The 7,311-nt window shown below is 37.2% G+C and overlaps 1 non-coding gene across 1 annotated transcript; it reads right to left on the bottom strand.

Moving 5' to 3' along the window:
- Positions 1-1,910: 1,910 nt before the first annotated feature.
- On the bottom strand, positions 1,911-1,982 carry TRNAE-UUC. The gene has a single exon. It is a non-coding gene; the product is annotated as a tRNA-Glu (tRNA).
- Positions 1,983-7,311: the final 5,329 nt, after the last annotated feature.

Here is a 7,311-nt window from a genome sequence, read left to right as displayed (position 1 = left end):
CAAGTAATTAATTAACAAATTTGAATAAGTTAAAATTGTTTACACAAACTACTGAGTGCGGACGTCCGCACCCAATAGTTCGTGCGGGCAACCTATTTCCCCTTCAAATACAATTGAAACTTAACCATTCATTTCAATTATCAAAGGTAACTAAGATTTTAGGGTTCACAATTCACAGAATATCATCATAATGCTTGAATCAGCCAACCAAATCGAAGAAAATGATTTACTTTATGATTGAATCGAAGATGACGATGACGAAGACGAAGGTGAAGTGGTTATGCGATTTGCGATTTGTGGCTGGTGGTTGGTGATGTTGCGATTTGCGGCTGATGGCTGGTGGTTGGCGATTTGCAATCTGCGACTGGTGGCTGGTGGTTGGCGATTTGCGATCTGCGGCTGTTGTGGTGGTTGCTGTTGGCAGGAGATGGTGGTTAAGATGCGGCTGGTGGGTTGCGAAGTGGGGTAGTGAAAGATTGGTGGCGAGTGCAGCTGGCGGAGGATCGATTGGTGGTGCGGTGCTTGGTTTGGGTGGCTGAAATTGGTGCGTGCAGGGCTAATAGGCGGTGAGATAGGGGCGTGGATTGATTGAGTGAGGGAGTGTTGGTGCGGTGGCTGTTTTGTTTGGGTTGGTGGCGTGGACGATGGGAGCAAGGGAGTTGGCTGGTGGTGATGGGTGCGGATTGGTGGCGAGAAGATTAAGGGGCTGCAGGGGGTTGTGCGTGAGTTGGTGGGTGTTTGATTTTGAGCATTTTGGGTCGGCTGATACATTTGAAAGAGAGAGAAAGAAAGAGAGGAAGAGGGGAAAAGAGGAGAGAGAAGAAAATAAAAAATTATAGTATGTTGTTAATCATATTAGCCAATAAATAACGTATCAACCCAATTGATGTCTGATATCAATCAATATTAGAGACATATCAAACATTAATTAAAAAAAAAGGTATCAACCAACAAAAGGAATATATCAGCCAACAAGAGCAGTTATCACCCAACAAAAGGTACTTATCAGAAGGAACATATCAGCCAACAAAGGATGCATATCAACCAACAAAAGGATGAAATCAGCAAATAAAAGCAACAGGTAAGCCAACAAAATAATCATATCAGCTAACAAAATGAAACATATAAGCCAACAATTAAAATATACATATCAGCCAACAAAATAAATATATCAGCCAACTAAAGAAACATATAAGCCAAATGATGTCTGATATCAGCCAACAAAAGGAACCTATCAAAAATATAAAAAAATATACAGCCAACAAAAAGAATATATTAGCCAATACATAAATCATATCAACCAACAAATTAAATGAAACATATCAGTTAACAAGTAAAACATATCAGCCAAGTCAAGCGCACGGAAATTTGCGTGCGGACATCCGCACGCATTAGCTTCTCAATCGTTTATTAAACGAGCTTTGATCGTTCTGTATAAACGATCATGTTTATGAACACAAAAAAAAATCGTAAACATTAATAAACGAATTGTTTATGAATTACTCCGTATTATAAACAAGCATATACATATTTATATTGGGGCTTTCCCCTCGGCTTCACCAAAAAAAAAATATATATATATGTATTTATATTCAAATTCATTTAGTAAATGGGTTTAAAAATTATTTAAATTCACTTATTAAACTAGTGACGTACTATAAAATCCAATCATAACAAACTGCTATTCAATATAGGAAATGTGAATATTGTATTTGAACATGATTAAACACTTGAAAATTATGGTTCAATTGATTACTACTAAAACCCACAAAAAAAAAAAAAAAAAAAAAAATTAAATTGGTAGACTAGTCTTGGGTTGTGTAGCTTGGTAGGAATATGCTAGCCAATTATTTTATTGGCCCATTTAAGCCCAATTTTTAGCGATAGAAAAGGTTGAAAGGCGAAAAAACTTCCGATGCCGGGAATCGAACCCGGGTCTCCTGGGTGAAAGCCAGATATCCTAACCGCTGGACGACATCGGATTTGAATGATAATTAGCCCTTTAAAGTAGATATATTGTTTGTATTATGTGTAAATTGGTTTTATTTTCAAGCCTGTAATTCTCGTTTATTCTTTCTAATAGCCAAAAGGTCCAAAGTCATCAAATCTATATTATAATAAAGATCTAATCTTACTATAAAATTAACAATCCACGTACCACAACGGCACAACAAAATAATGAAAATAACAAGTTTAAAGGATTTCGCATGATAAAATATCTGGTGTATTTTCACGAGTATATATGTATGTATTGACTTGATGCATAACTTACATTCATAGCAAATCGTCAAAAAAGTGCTTTTCTTTTGCAGTGGAAGCTTAAATTATGAACTGCATAACCAGTTGGTCGTTGATTAATTTTTTTTGCTTGAATATTTTTTTCTTCTATTTCGGAGGGGATATAAGTGAACTTTAAATTTTTTAAAATTGATGTAATAATGTAACTATGTTCTAGTTTGGTTAAACAATGGCTTGAAATTATATTTATTTACTGTTTCTTCATGGTTTTGAATTATTGGTTACTAATATGTCGATTCACATAATTTGATTGTTTGTATCAGCTTATTGAAAATCAAATTCTATTCTTCTCCCGACTTGAAGCCTTAGCTTTTCAAATTAAAATATCAAACTCAACTCCATTTTCTTATATTTATTTCATATAGGGGTGAAGTCCGGGGTTTTTGACAGGGGTGACCCAATTTTTTTTTTTTTAATATATATGTGGCTTTGAAAATTTTGTAATACATGCAATAAAGTAATAATAACCTCGACCCTAGTAGTTTTTTAATCCTAGCTTCACCCCTAATTTCATATGCTAATTGTTCCGGGTATGCTCCGGTAACTTGAGTCTTAGGATCCGTAAAGGTTTATCGGTCAATTTAGTACCTGCACAGTCAATGCAAATTAGCTAACCCGGGGAATTATTTGGGGACAACCGCTCCGATGCTAAAATTAGCAATTTGATGAGAAGAATAAGAGAAGAGATAAGAGAGTGTTTAAGAGAAAGAGAGAGTTAGAGAGATAAAGATCGTACCTTAATAATGAATTATGCTTGGGTATTTATAAGAAAACAACAAAGCTGGTGCCACCTATCGACATAGGTGGCAAGTTGACCTCGTAGGAAACAGGTGTCTACGTGGTCAGAAGCAGCTCTCCATGTGGCCGTGATTAAGGCCGTTATGGAGAGTAAGCCAATATGCATAATAATGAAGAGCTAACAACATACAATATTTAATGACCAAATCTTAATGGTGTCGGCACTATCCCGTACAACTAGCCCCCCAAGTGAGGACTTCTGTGTAACCGACGTTCTCGCTTGTCATAGGTTGAATACAGGATAAGCGGAACGTGCCGACATCAGGCTGAGACTGCGTTTTGATAGTAGAAAAGTGAGTTTTAAAAATCCTCTGATTTGCCTACAAAGTGAGTGAACTAAAATATTGATTTGCTCAATTAATAATTAGGCTGAGATTAAAAAATCTCCGATATGCCCCCAAAGTGAGCAAAGTAAAAACATTGATTTGCTCAACTAAAAATTAGGCTGAGATTAAAAAATCTCCGATTTGCCCCCCAAAGTGAGCAAAGCCGAAATGAGATATATTAAGTCAGATTATTGAAATATAGGGGCAAATTTGGGTAATGATAAAATAGGCGGGAAAACGTTTAGAGTAGTGGGGCACGTGTCAAGAATCCGAAGTGGGTTGTTAAAAAAGCGTTTTTTGCCAGCCGTAGGATCACATGCAACTTCCGTCACATCAATCGTCACTATTCACTGAAGTCTAAATGTTCAAAATCAATCAATTAATTTTCTCTCATTTCAACTTCTTAAATTTTCGAAAAAAATTTCACAAGTGTAAAATTTCACAAGTGTTTTTACTTAATTGTGGATACAATTACGCACCGAAGTATCGAAATTTCACAAGAAATATAAGCATTATGAGTGACAGCCGTTGTAATACCCCGTATTACAAAACTATGGGAATCCATGGGAATTATTTTTATTTATTAATGTGATGCTTTACTAAATGTGTGGTTGGTTAGCAATCAATATTTGGCTGACAAAGCTGCAAATTTTGGGAATTTTAACTTTTGCAATCCCAATTTGTTAAAATTTAATGTGTATATGTCAAGGGTGTGAGTTAGTTAGATGGGTGTCTAACTTGAGAGCTAGCCAAGACCATAATTAATAAAGACCCCTTTATTTTAATTCAGGCGAAGAAAGATGGCAGGAGGGAATGGTAACAACAACGATGAAGAAGAGCTGAGTGAAGTTGTGAGGCATTGGTAGCTATTGCCCAACAATTAGCAAGGAACTCAACCAATAATATAGATGCTCATGGAGAGCTATTTAAGAAGGTGGCGCAGTGCAAGCCACCAACCTATCAAGGAGAGTCTGATCCAACTATACTGGAAAACTGGTTGAGGGAGTTTGAGAAACTGTTTGGGGGCAGTAGGGTGTCCGGAAACTTCAAAAGTAGGCTGTGCTACCTATTACCTCAGGGGTGAAGCTGACCTTTGGTGGCAGCAAAATGAAGCTACCATTAAGGCATTACCTGGATTTAATTGGACTATGTTTCAGGAGAAGGTTAGAGACAAGTTTTACCCTAACTTCTTACAGAAACAAAAAGTTAGGGAATTTTCTAACCTTGCAATGGGGAATGTGTCGGTCACTGAATACTACACCAAGTTTATTAAACTGTCTAGGTTCGCTACGGAGTTTGTATCTACAGAAAAGTCTAAGGCTAGGAAGTTTGAGAGTGGACTGACTACTGATTTGCAGTTAAAGTTGTGTGGGCAAGTATTTGAAACCTTGGATGAAGTGTATGGGAGAGCTGCACACCTATATGCCTTAGAATTAAAGAAAAGGAAAGAGATAGCCGAAGTGGAAGGAAAGGAAAAGAGAAAAGAGGTGGGACATAACTCTGGAAACCCGCAAGGTAACCAGAACAACTTCAAAAAGCAAAAGTACCACCATAATAACAACAACTTCCACAACAACAATAATTTCCAAGGAAACAATCGCCAAGGTGGTCAAAACTTTAATGTTGGAGCTAAAAACTATACCCAGGGATATAATAGAGGAGCAAGGCATTTTTACTGCAAGAGGTGTAAGAACGATCACCCTGGTAAAGATTTTGATGGAAATTTGGTTACCTGTATTGCTTGCAACAAGTTAGGACACAGGGAGTATGAATGTTTCTCCAAGGATCCCAATCGAAGCAAACAGGGCAATAATCAAGGAGGGGCTCAGAGGAACTTTCAGGGAAGAAACAACTATTCAGGAAATAAGGGGGCACAGCAGAGTGTAGCGAAGGGCAACAACAATAATAATGGAGGAAATCAGGTGAAGAGTGGAGCTCCAGGGAAATTGAATGTGATGAGTAGGCATCAAGCTGATTCCACGAAAGATGTCATCACTGGTACCTTTTCTATTAACTCTATTCCTGTTAAAGTCTTGTTTGATTCTGGTGCAACTTTTTCTTTCATTTCAAAGGCCATTGTTTCAAAACTATCAAACTGTTTGAAAACCGTAGATGAGGTAGATTTGCCTATAGTTATTCCTACGGGTGGGGTAGTAAAGTGTAACAAGACCTTTAAAGATGTACCTTTAGAAATCGAAGGAAAAATGTTTCTATTAGATCTCATCGAGTTTGGGTTGAGTGACTTTGATGTCATTTTGGGAATGGATTGGTTGAGCAAGTTCAGCGCAGAGATTAGTTGTCGTATCACAGAAAGTAAAAATGACTACAGCTAATAATGAGTTGGTGACATATTGGATGCATGGTGAAACCAAGTGCCCAAGGATCATATATGTGTTAAAATTGGAAAGGTGTATTAAGAAGGGGCATCCAGTGTATTTTTGTAGTGTGAGGAATATGGAACATGAAGAGACAACTAAGCCTGAAGATATAGAAGTAGTAAATGAGATTCTGGATGTGTTTCCAGAAGAAATTCTTGGAATGCCACCCAAAAGGGCAATTGATTTCACAATAGAGCTAGTTCTAGGAATAACACCAATTTCCAAGGCACCATATCGAATGGCACCAGCAGAGATGAGTGAGTTAAAGGAACAATTGCAGGATTTGTTAGAAAAGGGATACATAAGACCAAGTGCATCACCTTGGAAGCGCCAGTGTTATTTGTGAAGAAGAAAGATGGAAGTATGAGGTTATGTATTGACTATACAGATTTAAATAAGGTCACCATAGAGAACAAGTACCCATTACCAAGGATTGATGACCTATTTGACCAGTTGAGAGGCGCAACTGTGTTTTCTAAGATTGATTTAAGGTCTAGTTACCATCAACTTAGGATTGCAGTTGAAGATATTCCCAAGACTGTATTTAGAACAAGGTATGGACATTATGAGTTCATAGTAATGCCATTTGGATTGACGAATGCTCCAACAATCTTTATGGACTTGAAAAATAGAGTGTTTCATCGATTTATGGACAAGTTTATGGTAGTGTTCATAGATGATATACTGGTGTATTCGAAGAGTAAAGAAGAACATGTAGAACATCTGAGGGCAATTCTGCAAACACTAAGGGAAAACAAGATTTACGCAAAGTTCTCTAAGTGTGAGTTTTGGTTGGAGAAAGTGGAATTTCTAGGTCATTTAGTGTCCAAAGATGGAGTAGAAGTAGATCCAGCAAAGATCGAGGCAGTGAAAGGTTAGCCTACGCCAAAAACAGTGTCTGACGTTTAGAGTTTCTTAGGTTTAGCAGGGTATTATAGGGGTTATGTGAAAGATTTCTCGAAGATTGCTAAACCTACGACCTCTCTAATGAAGAAGGACAAGAAGCTTGAGTGGGGTGACAAGTGTGAGGAAGCATTCCAACTCTTGAAACAAAAGCTAATCACAGCGCTAGTGCTTACACTGCCAAACAATAGTGGAATTTATGATGTATATAATGACGCATCCAAGAATGGTCTAGGATGTGTGCTTATGCAAAATGGGAAGGTGATTGCGTATGCATCAAGACATTAAAGACTCATGAAGTAAATTACCCTACTCATGACTTAGAACTAGCTGCAATCATTTTTGCACTAAATATTTGGAGGCACTTCTTGTATGCAGTGAAATGTAGGATTTATACAGACCATAAGAATTTAAAATACATTTTCACTCAAAGGGAATTAAACTCACGCCAAAGGAGATGGTTAGAATTAAACTCATGAAGTGAATATACAACAGATTATGACTTAGACATACAATATCATGAGGGGAAAGCAAATGTAGTCGCAGATGCTCTAAGTCGTAAAACCAGTCATGGACTGAATACTTTAATAGTGGCTGATGAGTTATGT

The sequence above is a fragment of the Chenopodium quinoa genome, unplaced genomic scaffold (genome assembly GCF_001683475.1).
Source record: "Chenopodium quinoa cultivar QQ74 unplaced genomic scaffold, ASM168347v1, whole genome shotgun sequence".
Taxonomy (NCBI): Eukaryota; Viridiplantae; Streptophyta; class Magnoliopsida; order Caryophyllales; family Amaranthaceae; genus Chenopodium; species Chenopodium quinoa.
This window is presented reverse-complemented; position numbering and strand designations above follow the sequence as displayed.